Below are 14,632 nucleotides of genomic sequence, written 5' to 3'. Positions count from 1 at the left end.
ACATGACTGGGCAACGGAACACAAACAACAAAGTCATATGTTAGAGTCCTAGCCTCTTGGATTTCAGAATCTACACGGAGATGGGGTCTTTAAAGAGGTGGTTAAGCTAAAATGAGGTCTTAGGAGAGACTCTAATTCAACATGACCAGTGTCTTTATGGGAAGAGGAGATTGAGACACTACACTCACATAGGAAGGGCTTTCCAGCTGCTCTGGTGAAGAACCCACCTGCCAGTTCAGGAGAAGCAGCAGATGCGAATTTGATCATCCCTGGGTGGGGATGATCCCCTGGGGGAGGAAACGGCAAGCCACTCCAGTACTCTTGCCTGGAGAATCCATGGACAGAGCAGCCTGCTGGGCCCCAGCCCATGGGGTCGCAGAGTCTGTGTGCATGTCTGAGCACACACAGCAGCGTATGCAGAGGAAAGAGCAGGCGAGGACACAGGGAGGAGACGGCTGCCTGCAAGCCGAGGGGAGAGGCCTGGGGAGCGACCAACCCTGCTGGCCCCTTGAACTCCCAGCCTCTGGAACTGTGAGCAAATGAACTTCTGTGGTCTAAGCCACCCAGTCTGACCATTTATGATTGTAGGTGGGCTGGGTGGTCCCAGCCGAGCCCCCCTGCATCGGGGGGTGGTCGGCAGCGGGTCCTCAGCGGCCCTAGCTGCTCGAGCAGTGATGCGGCCGTGCTGCTTTGGGGTTTCCATGCTCCGGCAGGGAGCCTGGGAGTGTCGTCATGGCAACAGCAGGGGCGAGGGACACAGAAGGGGAGAGACGACCTGTGCACCAGGCCCTTGAGGCCTGGGCTCCCGACAAGCACTCCATCACTCCGCTGCATCCCCTTGGCCAGAGCAAACCACACAACCAGCTCTGCTTCAAGGGGCGGGAACTAGGCCCACGGGAGATGCTGTGGAGCTAGAGGTGAAGGGGGTGTGTCTCAGGAAGGGCGAAGAAATGGGGTCATTTCACCCTTTAGTGAGAGGGTCACTAAACATTTTATTTTGAGTATAAAAACCTGAGATTCAAGTCTGAGTACTTTGGAGGTGGTTAAGAATACTCTGGCCACCTGATGTGAAGAGCTGACTCATTGGAAAAGACCCTGATGCTGGGAAAGATTGGAGGCGGGAGGAAACGGGGACGACAGAGGCTGAGACGGCTACACAGCATCGTCAACTCAATGCACATGAATTTGAGCAAGCTCCAGGAGATAGTGGAGGGCAGGGGAGTCTGGCGTGCTTCAGTCCATGGAGTTAGACACAACTTAGCGGTTGAAAGACAGCAACAAAAGGCACAGAAACACTTAGAAATAAGAGTTAAGGGTCCTTGCCACGGAGCCATCAGTCAGAGATGAAGATGAGGTTGCCTGACGTCAAGTCTGATGGGAAAATCCAAACCTTTCCACACATTTCTAGGGACATGGTTTTCCAAGTTGATGCTGCACCCCAGGAAATCTACACATACTAAGTGATGAAGCTGGTGGGAGTCCCTGGCTTGAGTCCAACAGAACTTGGCTGCTAGAGTCAGGACTTAGGACCTTGGCTGAAATATCACTTTCTCAGAAAGCCTTTGTCTGGGTCCCAAGCCTGAAGAGGTGTCACCACTCTGGTTTCCCTGGGGCTCCTGGCTGTTCCCCACAATCTAGCACCTTCCTCATCTGCTAGATTGCAAACCACATGGGGGCAGGGACCTTGCCCATCTTGCTTTCCCAGCTCATGGCAAGCCCACCAAAAAGACTGGCTGCTGGACTTCCTGCCGCCTCCTCCCCTCCCCGATACCCCCCTCCCCCCAGCTTCCCGGGAAGAAATGGAGAATAACCTTGTTGAGAAAGTACAAAGTCCTTCCTTGGCAGCCCCATTCCTTACGGGCAGCTTTGGAAATAAGCAGAGATTTATTTACAAGGAAATAAAAAGGTTTGCATTTCTAATGGGCTAGGAACCATTAAGTTGATGCCATCCCCAGACTGCCTGCCAGGGATGTGAGCGAGACAGATGGTAAAACTGTGACCAGCTTTTGCAACTAAAACAAACGACACCCCCGCCAGGCCTGCCGTGGCCCCCGCGGCCCCGCTCTCTGGGGTGTCCTAAAGCTAACAATGCCTTGGTTTATGGCTCTGTTTGAACCCAGCTTAGTCCAGCAAGATGTTTCTCAACAGCTTGGAAATATGCGAGCACATTCCTTGAACACGTGTAATTTAGTTCCAATTGCCACTCGCTGGTGGAACACTGCAAATGAAAATAAGCAAGATTCATACTTATTTTCAAGCACGTCGCAATATGAGCGGAATTAACTTTGGTAAATAAGACCCTTCTGAAAAAAAGGATGGAGTTGGTAGGAACTGCTCTGAGCCCAGGGAAACTGATGCTGAGGCTGGAAAGGCTGGAAAGACCCAGCCATCAAGACAGGAATAGCAATGCTCTGGGCGACGCTGCAGCAGGAAAGAGAGGCTGGCGCGGGGCGGGCTCAGAAGTGACATATGACCCGAGGCAATTTATTTCTCTCCAGTATCTTGCACAAGGAAGTTTAACAAAACCCTCCACAGCTAATTACCGACTCTCTATGCAAATACAGGCAATGTCCGCAGCACATAATTCATCAAACGGATGGAATCGGAGACATCGTAGACGACCACAGACGCGGGCAGCGGGGCCAAGCTTCATTCGGGCCGAGGAGCGGGTTGATGGCGCCGCTAACGAGGAGCTGCAACCCCCCAGGAACACCCAGACCCGTCGGGGCCAGAGGGGTCTGGGTGTTCCTGGGAGGCTGAGCAGAGACAGTCAGGATGCCCTGCAGAAGGCTGGGCATATGGCGATTGACCAGGACAGAGCAGCAGCCCGGTCCTGGCTGGGGATGGGTGGGGACCCAGAGGCAATTCAGGGGCCAGGGGTGAGGTTTTGAGTGAAATTCCGGTGTGGAGGAGAAGCCGGAAAGGTTTGTGGTGGCAGCAGACGGAGCGCGTGTGTGTCCAGCAGAAGACGGAGAGGTGGATGGCTCCTGGGGTGGGGACCGGCCGTGGAGACATTCCAGGGAGAGATGACCAAGGCGAGCTGTTGGAGAAGCCCCCCGGCGGTGGTGGGGAGTCAGGGTTAGCGGACCCAGCTTGGTGGGTCACACCCAAACCCAGAAGAAGAGGACGCTTGGGGGGGGGTCTCAGCTGACGACACTGAAGGATGTGGGGTCACGCTGGTCGGGTCCTGGAGTCACCAGGCGCTGGGTGAGGACAGCAGAGGAGCGTCCCTGTTTGGGAAGGGCTCTGGGCCCTCAGGAGGCAGGCTCAGAATGGGGAGACTTGTCGGGAAGACCATTACAAAGCCGCCCTGGGGATCCAGGTCCCCGATTCTACATCCAGCATTCCCAAGACAAAAACAGCTTCCAGCATGAGCCTGGCACGTGGATCCGAAACAAGCTCCCTGGAAGCAAAAGCAGAAGTGAATGCGTAAAACCCCGGGGCACACAGAGCGTCCTGGAGGTAACGGAGGACACCAGGCAAATGAGTTGTTAGCATCTCACAGACCAAAAACTAAAAAAGTAGAACACACCAAAATGAAACAAGCCCAGGGAAATGACCTTTTTTTCCCCACTTTCTATTTTGGTGTTATTTTATTTTAGATTCTGACTTCAGGCCCACATAATTTAGACTCCTATTAAGTTTAGCCTGTTTTCATTTTAGAAAGGGTGAAGACGTTCAGAGACTCACAGACACAAGCCCAGGGGTATCCGCAGACCAGCTGGGGGTGAGCACAGGCTGTCTGCAATGGCTGCAAGGCCGGCCGCGCCAGAAACACTAGAGACTCCGGTTCAGGCTCGGATAATGTCCTCGGGGTTATGCTTCTCACCTTCATAAGGAGAAGAATTACGATGCTCTCGGCCTCGCATCCTCAGCTGGTGGCCAGAGAAGAGAGGTGATATTTACTATTTTGTCCTTACGAAACACAGACAGGGATGCTGGCCATATATTTGAAGAGCAGGAAGGGACTTAATACTTTGAGATGGGGTTTCGGGCCAGGAAAAGTGGACGATTTCATCTTATTTATTAATTTAATGGCGGCAGTGGAACCTTCTCCCAAGATTCTCACTGTCATGCCTGCAAAATGCCCAGGCAGGAAACAAGCCATCATTAACTCGGGGCGGGGGCCGGGGCGGGTGGGGCGGGGGGTGGAGGGGAATTACTTTGGATGTATTAACAAGGCAAAGTCAGGCGAGCTGGGCGCCAAAGATAAGCCATTAGCATTCGTTTCTCCTTGGCTGAGTTTAGTCCAAAATGACAGCCTTGCCTGGAGGCTACAAAGCCAGCTTTCAGAGAAATTCGGGAGTGGTCTTTCTTCTCGGTTTTGCTGAGCCGAAGAGTGTCATTTTTCATTTGCTGTTTCAGATGCTCTCTAGTGTGCTTTCTCATTAGCGGAGGCTGCCTCTCTCCCCGGGACGAGACAAAGCGTCTCAGATTCCAGGGAGACGACCTGCTTTCCAAGCCCTGGCGAGGTGGGCTGCTGGGGTGATACCCACGGGGCTGCAGGAGATGCAGGTTCTGCTCGGGGACCCAGGCACATTGAAGGAGGGGAGTTTTCCTGACCTGGAAACAGCTTGACCTTAACCCTGATGGGGTGGCACTGAGTCCGTGAAGCCCCCAAAGAACCAGGAGCCTCACCCAGCTCTCGCGAGCCCTAGGTCACCCTCCAGGGTAATAGCGACCCTTCTTTTCACCTGGCGGAGGAGAGGCTCAGACTCTGAGCACTCCTCCGTGGAATTCTCTCGGTGAGGCTGTCATCCTCCGGGGCTGGCAGAGCCACCCTGAAACAGGTGTGTGCTTTTAGCTGCCGCGTCTTGCCGGGAGCTCGGAAACCTGCATCCCGCTTCCTGGCATTGACGGATGATCCTGTCGGTGGGGGGAATGCTCTGGTCATGCACTGCTGACGTGCTGGGAAAGAATTTACTGCATAACATTTACTTTCCGGAGCAGGGCTGGGAACAGAAGGCTACGGGAGGCGCGGGGCGCTGCTTCCGCCTGTCAGGTGGTCCTGTGCTTGACCTGCCATTTAGGATGAGGACGCCAGGAAAACACTCCGGGGTCCAGAGGCGCTTCTCTGTGTCTGTAGCTCTGTTCCGGGGCCAGGATCAGTGGCGAGGTGGCTGTCTGGGGCTGGTTTCAGTTTCCCAGGCCTGGTGTGGGACCCATTTCCTCCAACGGGGTGGTGGGCTGTTGGCCTCAGTGCAGCAACAGTGAACAGTGACAGGAGGGAGCTGATGGGCGCCCTGGGTGGAGTTGAACTTCGAGAGATTCCTTGGCGGGGTCAGCGAGCCTGATGGCCAAGAACTCAGCATCTCACGTCTTAGGTCTTTCCGTCCTCCGGGCTCTGCAAAAGGACAAACACCCTTTTCAGCCCCCGCAGAAGGCCTGGGAAAGCACACGGTTGCCAAGGGCAGGCGTTAGCCACGGACGACCCACCTGTCTCTGCTGCTCTGTAGACGCTCTCCTGGACCCTCTTGTCCCCACCCTGTGCTCGGCACTGTCTGTGTGGGACTTGCGGGGAGACCCTGGGCTGAGGCAGAACTCAAGCCCTGTCAGATGGCTTAGCCTCAGCTGCCCCATCTGTACAATGGGTACCTTGCCAGGTTGCTGCCAACATGAAAATGAGAGAACACATTCAGGAGCTCAGTGCGGGCCACGTGGGGGCTGCTGATGTTAGAGGAGGGTGTGGGGACCCCAGGAAGCAGGAACAGTGGGGTGAGACAGAACGGAAAAATGCCGATGAAAGGGGGCCAGAGCAGAGGGCAGCTTCCTGGCTAGTGGACGAGGTCACGTCCGACTCCAATGGAGATACACAAATGGGACTCCTTGTGGGTCTTCGGGGCTACTACTCCAAGGCCCGTGATTCGGTCCTGTCTCTCTCTGGCGTGCACGTATTAGCCAGGAAGGACCTTCACAGCTAGGACTGTAAACCTGTTGGAAAAGAACTCTGGGATGCAGGCAAGGAGCCACATCCGCCCTCCCCGCCTCCGTCAGGGGACCTGCGGAGGGGGCGGGTCAGGCCCAACTTGGGAAAGCAAATTCAAGTTCAGCCCACTGGGGGGCCATTTACTAAATCCCCACAAGCGATGAATCGTGTCCTTGCTCGGAAAAACAGCTCCCTGGCGTCTTCCAGGGCCCACTGCTGTTTATTAACCTGCTGGAGAGCCGATCTTTCACAGCTTTCAGGGACCCGAACACCGCCAGTTCTTGCTTTTCTTTTTGCTTTTCGCTTTTGACAGTGAACGTGAATGCCTCCCAGGTTTCCTGTGAAACCCTCCACTGTGCGGATTTCATCACTGATGAGCGGTCGTCTATAGTCAGTCATTCATTCATGAGCGCTATTATAGTGTGAAGACTATTCCATGTTAGTAAACTGTGAGTGAACTGACTCATTCAATAAGTATTTTATTCAGTACCTACTATGTGCCAGGCTTGTGCTCTGTGTGTGTGCGCACGCGTGTGAGCATGCATGTGTGTGCATGTGTGCTTGTGCATGTGTGTGCGTGTGTATGTACGTGTGCATGCGTGTGTGCACGTGTGCTTGTGCGTATGCGTGTGTGCATGCGTGTGTGCGTGTGCGCGCGTGTGCATGCGTGTGTGCGTGTGCGCGTGTGTGCATGCGTGTGTGCATGCGTGTGGGTGCTTGTGCGTGTGTGTGTGCTTGTGCGTGTGTGCGTGTGCATGCGTGTGTGCGTGTGTGCGTGTGTGCGTGTGTGTGAGTGTGCATGCGTGTGTGCACGTGTGTGTGCGTGTGCGTGTGTGCGCTACTGCTCAGTCATGTCCGACTCTTCATGACCCCATGGACTGTGGCCTGCCAGGCTTGTCCGTCCATGGAACTCTCCAGGAAAGAACTGGAGTGGGTTGCCATGCCCTCCTCCAGGGCATCTTCCCGACTAAGGGATTGAACTGGCGTCTCCTGTGTCTCCAGCATTGGCAGGGGGATTCTTTTTATCACTGAGCCACCAGGGACACTCGTCAGGCTTGCGCCAGGTTCTGGGAAAACAATGATGGGAAAAAAAAACAAAAGCCCAGACTTGGTGCCCCTCATCAAGGCACTTACCATTCAGTTGGAACTAGACAAGAACCAAATAATCGCCTAAACGGACGTAAAGCTGCAGATGTGTGTCCTAGGGAAGTTGCCTGGTGCGCTGACATCCTATTGTAAGAGTCTGACTTGAGCATGGAGCTGGTGGGGGTTTTTTTGAGGAAGTGATTCTTGAAGGAGGAGATGGTGTCAGTCAGGGGTGGAAAGGGGTCAGAGAGGGTGCATCGTGAGGGGGTGAGCTCTCTAGGTCCAGCCAGGGAGCTGGTGGTCTGCACTGGGGTGGGGAGGGTAGGGTGGGGGAGTGGTATTGGGTGGAGTCAGGTCCCCCATAAAATATGTTGCAGTCCTAACCCCAGGATCTGTGAACGTGGCCTTGTTTGGAAATAGGCTCTTTGCAGAGGATCAAGTTAAGACGAGACCACCAGGGTTGACCCTAATCCAGCAGGAGTGCAGTCCTTACACAAAGGGGGAGTTTGACGCAGAGACTCACACAGAGAGGGCACCACGTGCAGATGAGGGCAGATTTCAGGGTGATCCACGGCCGTGCGGAGGAGTGCCAAGGATGCTGGCAAACCCCAGAAGCTTGGGAGGAGCCTGGGAAGACCCTCTCTCACGGCCTCAGAAGAACCCAGCCCTGCCCACACCTTGATCTTGGACTTCTGGCCTCCAGAACGTGGAGACCCTACGCTTCTGTTGTTCAAACCACCTAGCCTGCGGCAGCTTGTCACCATGATTGGGTAAACCGTGTGCCTCTCACCATCACTCAGCTTGAGTGATGAACTCACATGTTCACAGGAGGCCCCAACTTTAAATACTGGTGAGTTTGAAAAAAATTTTTTTTAAGTGATGTTTTTAAAAAAATCTGTTGCTGTGAAAGGAAGAAGGGGCGGCTCCCCCTTCTCGAGGCCTCGGGATGTGGCTGCAGGGCCGACTTCCTGCTCTGCCTGCGGTTTGCTGCGCAGTTCCTGCGTCCGCAGCTCAGGAGTCGGCTGGCTGGAACTGCAGTTCACTTCTAATCCCCAACTCTGCCTGAGACCCAAGCCCGGAGGGCAGGACCCCCGGGACGGGGTGGAGCGGGCAGCTGGGCTCAGCATGTTGGTTCTCTCTCCCTGGCAAAGGAGGGAGATAACTGCAAATGAAACAAGAAAAAAGAAGAGCTATTTCAAGCTGGGTATTGAGGCCGAGTTTTCAGTCCCACCAACTTCAAGACAGAGTCTTGTGTGTGTTGTTTATGACTGTTATTATAGGTACAAGATTTTAGAAGAAGACAGAATGTCACCAGAACATTCTTGAAGATAAAAGCCAAAAAAAAAAAAAAAATTTAACCCCAAAACATACCTATAACTAACTCTTATCTTTGAATCAGAATAAAGTTAAAAATAAAAAAGATTAAACAATCACAAAGGTATGATTTAATCCCAGGTTATAAATATTCATAGGAAAACGTCTTTACGTTGGGAAATGTTATTATATGATATAATGTTAATTTTATGAAAATCAATTCATTTAGTTCTCATACATTTTTTACTTCTCTCTCTGGCTTTTGCTGACGATTGAAGAATTACAGTCAGGGTGAATGTGTCCTACTTTGACGACTGCCGTCTGACAACACAATTATTTCTCTGACGATGCCCCGTGAATCCTCACAGGTAAGAATCGGATGTAGCTAAGGCAGGTGAGCTCCAAGCTGGATGCTTTTAATTATAACCATGCTTTGATTGACATCACACCCTTCAGATACGCCAAGGCCGCAGACATCAGACCGAAGAGGGAAATGCCTAGAGTGTGAGGGGCCGGGGCTCAGCAGGTGCGGGACTGGCTGGTGCCTACCCCGGGTAGACACAGTGTTGGGCCTGCTGGGTCGTTATCTCCTTTAAGCCCCCCAGCAGCTCTGGAAGGGAGGTTTGTGGTTGTCCCCATTTTACAGATGAAGAGCTTGAGGTTTTAGGGAGTCAGGGCCTCGCCTGTGGGTGTGTCACTAGGAAATGCCTGGCCTGATATGGAATCCAGGTCCACTTAGCTCCATGGCCTGGCTCCATGTGGACCAAGAGCATCCGCTGCCACCTCGGGCTAAAAGTAGATAAGTCAGGGTGTTCCCCTCCAGGTCCCCTCACCGCCCTGGACTCAGCCCCAGTGCTGCCCTTCAGAGAAGAGGGACAAATCCTGACCAAAAGGAATCAGACACGTAAGGTCAGTGGTCAGAGCTGTGCTCAGGCGGAGCCCACAGAATCAGCTGTTTAACAGCTCCATTTATGACGCAAGAAGTCAACACCCTATTCCAGTTTCCATGAGATGGATAACCCGGTGAAGCTCTTTAAAAAAACAAAAAAAACAACGGAGCGCCATGATGGTGCCGATGGAAAGAGGGCAGGGGAATGTCCAACATGAAGCCACCTTTGGAACCAATTTGAGCTCACGGAGAAGGATCCGGAAGCCTGGCAGTGGGACGGTTACAGCAGTTGGCGTGAGAGCACTGGCTCGGAACTGCCGGAACCACGACCTTTCTTCTAACCTGGGAAGTAAATGCCGACCGTGCGGCCTTGCTCGGGAACCCATTGAGGGAGCAGAGCGGGATGTACTGGGGTCAAGAGGGCCGCAGCCGCTCCTTAGCGAAGATCTAAAGCACACTCAAGCCTAATTAATTTCCAAGAGACTCTACGACAGATTCTTTCTCATGATCCCCACTTAGGGAAGCCCGGGTTTCGTTTCTGTTTCCATGTGAGCAAGTTAAGAAGCTGCCCTGGGTGGATGGCTGAGAAAGACTCTGAGGAAGCGTCGCCTGGTCTGAAACATACTGGGACCGTGACACAGAGACCCTTCCACGCTCCCTCCAGAGCAGACCGTGAGACCCGAGGGTCTCCATCGATGCCCAGAGAGCGAACCGTGGTCATGACAAGACAAAGGGCATCTCCTCACCCCTGGAGCCCACGGAGGCTAAAAACATCGGACAAGCTTGTTCTGTGAAAGTGGGAAATGGAAGGTTCAGTCTGGGACTAGAGAGACCTTCCCTGGGTGCAGAGAGCCAGGAAATCCAGAGAGAAAGCTCCCGCTGGGCTTTTCCCAAATCAACAGACATCTCTGTCTCGTGGCAACTCGGATGGCGCTACCTGGAGAGGCGGGAGATCAGTTCAGATGGAAGGGCAGGGCTGGGGCCCGTGGAGATGCCCCTGTTCCTGTTCATGGGGGAGAAATCCGGCGGTGGGCACAGGTGTGGGGGAGACAGAAGCCAGGTTCCGAAAGGTAGAGGCAGAAGGCAGGACGGCCTGGGGAGACTGGCACAGGGGCGGGGGCAGGGAGCAGGTCGGGAACTTGGGGTGCACAGGCCGGCGGCGAACGGCATGGAGTCCAGCAAGAACGGGCAGCGTCCCAGGGAGCGGCCACGGCTGGGGGCCCTGAGGTCTGGGAAGGGGCAAGGGGCTCCTGACCCTGGAAGCTCGGGGGTCGCTGTTTCTTTTTGGTGGCGCTGGGTCTGTGTTGCTGTACGCAGCTTGTTCTAGTTGTGGGGAGCGGGGCTTCTCTTGTGGCTGAGCACGGGCTCTGGGGCCCCTGGGCTGGGTAGCTGTGGTACATGAACTCAGTGGCCCCTGAGCACATGGAATCTTCCCGAACCAGGGATCGAACCTGTGTTGCCTGCAGTGGTAGGTGAGTTCCCAACCACTGGCATACCAGAGGAGTCCCACTTGGGGTTCTTTGACGTTAGTGGGCAGTCAAGAAGACTCCCCTCACTTCTGACACCAAGATCACTCTCAGTTCTGATGCGTAACCACAGCACAATTCCTGAGAGCTGATACTCATGGTCATGGTTGATCACAGCGAAGGACAGAGGTTAGAATCAGCCACGGGCACAAAGTCCAGGAGTGTCCCCATGCGGCACTCCCGGTTGTACCCTTCCTGCGATGGAAACATGGATGGCACTGACCCCTCCCGGCAGTGATGAGTGGGACCCTCGCTGTCCCGAGTCCACTGGGCTCCATCGCGTGGGCATGGCTGACTCCCCGTGTCACTGACCTCTCGCGACCCAAAGTCCCCACCATCAATCACGTGGTTAACCTACCTAGCATGGACTAAAGCCCCATGGTCAACAGATGTCCAGGTCAGGGCCCAGAGATTGCCTCCCAGGAGGTTACCAGCACAGGGATGCCCCAAGACTGGCCTCTGATTTCCTGAGTCTGAGACGCTCTTCGCTCCAGAGCAGGCTCTCCTCATTATTTTTGGGTCTCTGACTTGAAGCTCTCTCCCAGTCTTGCTCCACACCAAGTTTTGGGGTCTCCAGGGTAGGGTCTCAGCCTGGGAAGAGCTGGGAAACCACTCAAGTCCCCGGTAAGAGTGACTGATTACGTAAGGGGTCTTGGATGCTGAGAACATCAATCTGCTTCCTTTCGTTTCAGAAGATCTCAACCAGGAAGGTGGAGGGATGCGATTATATCCATTCAGCAGCGGGGCAAGGGAGGAACTTTGGAAAACTCATGGATGGTTTAAACCCAGGATTCTCAGACCTTCAGACTTCGTACTCCATAAACACCTTCAAGCAGACTTTCTGACAATCATAATTTGCAAACGCTTTGTTCGTTTCTGATGTGAAATGATTTGCCTATAAATGAATACTCCTCTGAATGTTGCCTTTTGCCTGTCATAACAACCAAAACGTTCTTCTCGAAGAACACGGCAATGGCAGAGAACGGAGCGGGCAGACAGTCACGTCCTTCAACAGCAGAAGGGTCCCCTAAAGAAGGCTGAGAGGCACTGCCCTGTTCCTCAAGGGAAGTGCTGAGTCTGAGCTTGTATCCATGGAAAGGCTTGCAGGCTCACCACCCTGGAATTTTCCATCACTGCCCAGAAGACAACTGTAGCTGAAAACACAGGTCATCTCCCCTGATAACTGCAAGATCCCCGAGGGTAAGGGTCGTGCCCATTTCTTTCATTATCACGCTCCCAGCCTTCATTGTGCTGCACGGCATGAAGCAGGGCCTGCAGTAAATGCTCCTGGATTGAGAGTGGAGGCCAGTTTGGGCTGAGAGAGTGAGCTTTCCTTGTTGAGATTCACAGAGCAGCACTGGATGAGACAGATAAGGCAGCACGGTGTTTTGACTTTTCATTATTTTCGCTGCAGGACTTCTCAGGGCCTTTAATGCCCAGGTGTGCTTTGAGAATCTCCAAGGTGGGGCTCCGCTGGGCTGTGCTTCTTGACACCACATCCTCCAAAGTCACTCGATGGTGGAACCTCTCTCTGTGATGCTTGCTGACATTCAGATGGACCAACATTCTAAGAGACTCACTTTGCAGTGGGCAATGGATCGTAATCAGGACAACTTGATTCTGAGAAGGGGGATGAGAGGAGCTGGTGGGAATGCCCGGAGAAAGCTGCCCGAGCGAGCACTGCCAAGTGCTGGCTGAGTCAGCCCCGGAGAGGGCAGGCTTCTGGAGGAGGCACCAGACCCAGGGAGCCCCCATGGGCAGCCCAGGAAAGTGACCATTCCTTCCCTCAATCAACAGATGTTTCTGTACATTTAATATTTCTTTGTAAACAGACAACAAAGGTGATGGACAGGGAAGCCTGGCATGCTGCAGTCTATGGGGTCACAAAGAGTCGGACACGACTGCGCGACTGAACTGAACTGTAAACAGGCTGAGTTCACTTTCCAATCACAAAAGAACAAGTGTGCATGGAAGTTCCACACAAAGAGAGAGCCACGCCTGTCTTGTTAGGCATCGCAACGTCAGTTCCACAAATACGTGCTGAGTGAATGAATATGCAGTAAATTACACGATAAAGTAGTTCTACAAAGACACTGCATTTCACTGTTGAACCACCTCTGAGAGCTCTCTTCTGGGGACTATTTAGTATGAATAAAAATCACTTGGGGGAAAATGTGTTAAAAATAAAATATAGGTTCTAGATTCCCAGGCCTGGCTGGAAAGCTTCGAATCAGTAAGCTGCCTTTTAACAGCCTCCCCTGGAGATGGAACTCTGGGAGTCCCGGGTCTGAGAGCCACAGAGATCTGAGTTCAAAAGCAGCTCTGGTGTTGATGAGGGGTGGGGTAGGGGTGGGGAGACGTTGGATGGGTTGGTAATCAGGAGAGGCTTCCTGGAGGAGAAAGCTGAGCTGACATCCGAAGGGGAGGAAGCAGCCAGCCAGGGGACAGTTGAAAGTGAATATGTCAGCTGCCTCGGTCGTGTCCGACTCTTTGTGGCCCAGCAGGCTCCTCTATCCGTGGGATTTTCAGGTAAGAACACTGGAGTGGGCTGCCATGCCCTCCTCCAGGGGACCTTCCCGACCCAGGGATTGAACCGGGGTCTCCTGCATCACAGGCAGAATCTTTACCATCTGAGCCGCCTGAGAAACCCAGCTGAGGGCATCTTAGTTTGGATTCCCCTCGAAGCAAAGTACAAGATGTTTATTTTAGGGGGCGATCCTGGGAAAGACCACAGAGGGTTGGGGAAGTGAGACAGGGAAGAGGAGCCACTGACTCGGGCACACGTGTGCAGAAAGTGCGTCCGGACCTTTGTCATTCAAGGGCCAGGGAGCTGGGCTGTTGACCCACTGACCCCTGCTCACCTTTATCAAGGCTAGGGTTGGGGCTGGTGCTTCAATTCCTGGCAGCTGGTCTGTCTCCACCACCGGCCAGGGGTGAACAGAGCACGTCCTTGGGATAAACGTGTGCTGTAAGTTTGAAGTCGGGAGCCTCATGCATGGACGGGCGAACGGAACGGGCTCTAAGCAGGGAAGCCACAGCCTTTGCCATGAAGAGCGAGAGGTTTGGGTGCCAGGGGGCCTGACACTGGCGGAAAGCGCTGGAGGAGTTCCAGGAGGTTAGTGTGGTCAGAACCCTGTGAGGAATGCAGGGATCGGGGAAGGGAAGCCAGGGAGGGGGTGGTCAATATTTTCAGCCGGCTCATTAAAAAAAAAACTAACCCTCCTCCCCTAACCCCCCTACAGTCTCAATTTGCAGTGTTTGCCAATTTCCACGATGTAAACACTCACATCCTGGCTGATGTCATCCACCAAGGTGAACCCTAAACGCAGAACTGGAAAGAGATGCAAGTCTGGCTCTAGAGAGTGGGTACCAGCCGGCTCTCTCACTCATAATAAGGAGCAGCGGTAAGGAGTTTGGAAAGGAAGATGGAAAACTGTTAGAAGGGTTTTGGGCAGAGGACAGAAAAGATGACCTAATTTATGTCTGTCAATGAGCCCTGAGGGTAGGGAAAAAATGGGACGAGCTGTAGCATTCAGAAGTAGACCTAAGACCTCGCCACATTAGAAGCTTGGCAGGGGCACCCCATACACGCACTGGTTCTGAGAAGCACAGTTTCAGAGAAAAGAGAGAAAATCCATTCTCAGACGCTCCCGTGCGGGTCTGAGACCCCCTCCTCTATTTGCTGCTGGTCAGTCGCCAAGCCGTGTCAGACTCGCGATCCCAGGGACTGCAGTGCGCCAGGCTCCGCCGTCCTCCACTGTCTCCTGGAGTTTGCTCAGATTCATGCACACCGAGTCCGTGATGCCATCTAACTGTCTCAGTCTCTGCTGCCCTCTTCTCCTTTTGCCTTCGATCTTTCCCAGAATCAGGGCTTTTCCCAATGAGTCAGCT

At 53.6% G+C, this 14,632-nt stretch overlaps 1 long non-coding RNA gene across 2 annotated transcripts; it reads left to right on the top strand.

The window, feature by feature from the left end:
• Nucleotides 1–7,352: 7,352 nt before the first annotated feature.
• LOC121817851 (uncharacterized) lies at nt 7,353–13,062 on the top strand. 2 transcript variants are annotated; one of them, XR_006057917.2, is made up of 3 exons: nt 7,353–7,862; nt 8,605–8,694; nt 11,434–13,062. It is a non-coding gene; the product is annotated as an uncharacterized LOC121817851 (long non-coding RNA). The 2 variants fall into 2 exon arrangements; XR_006057918.2 differs by lacking the exon at nt 7,353–7,862 and adding an exon at nt 7,941–8,450.
• Nucleotides 13,063–14,632: the final 1,570 nt, after the last annotated feature.

This window comes from Ovis aries, chromosome 24 (genome assembly GCF_016772045.2).
Source record: "Ovis aries strain OAR_USU_Benz2616 breed Rambouillet chromosome 24, ARS-UI_Ramb_v3.0, whole genome shotgun sequence".
NCBI lineage: Eukaryota > Metazoa > Chordata > Mammalia > Artiodactyla > Bovidae > Ovis > Ovis aries.
This window is presented reverse-complemented; position numbering and strand designations above follow the sequence as displayed.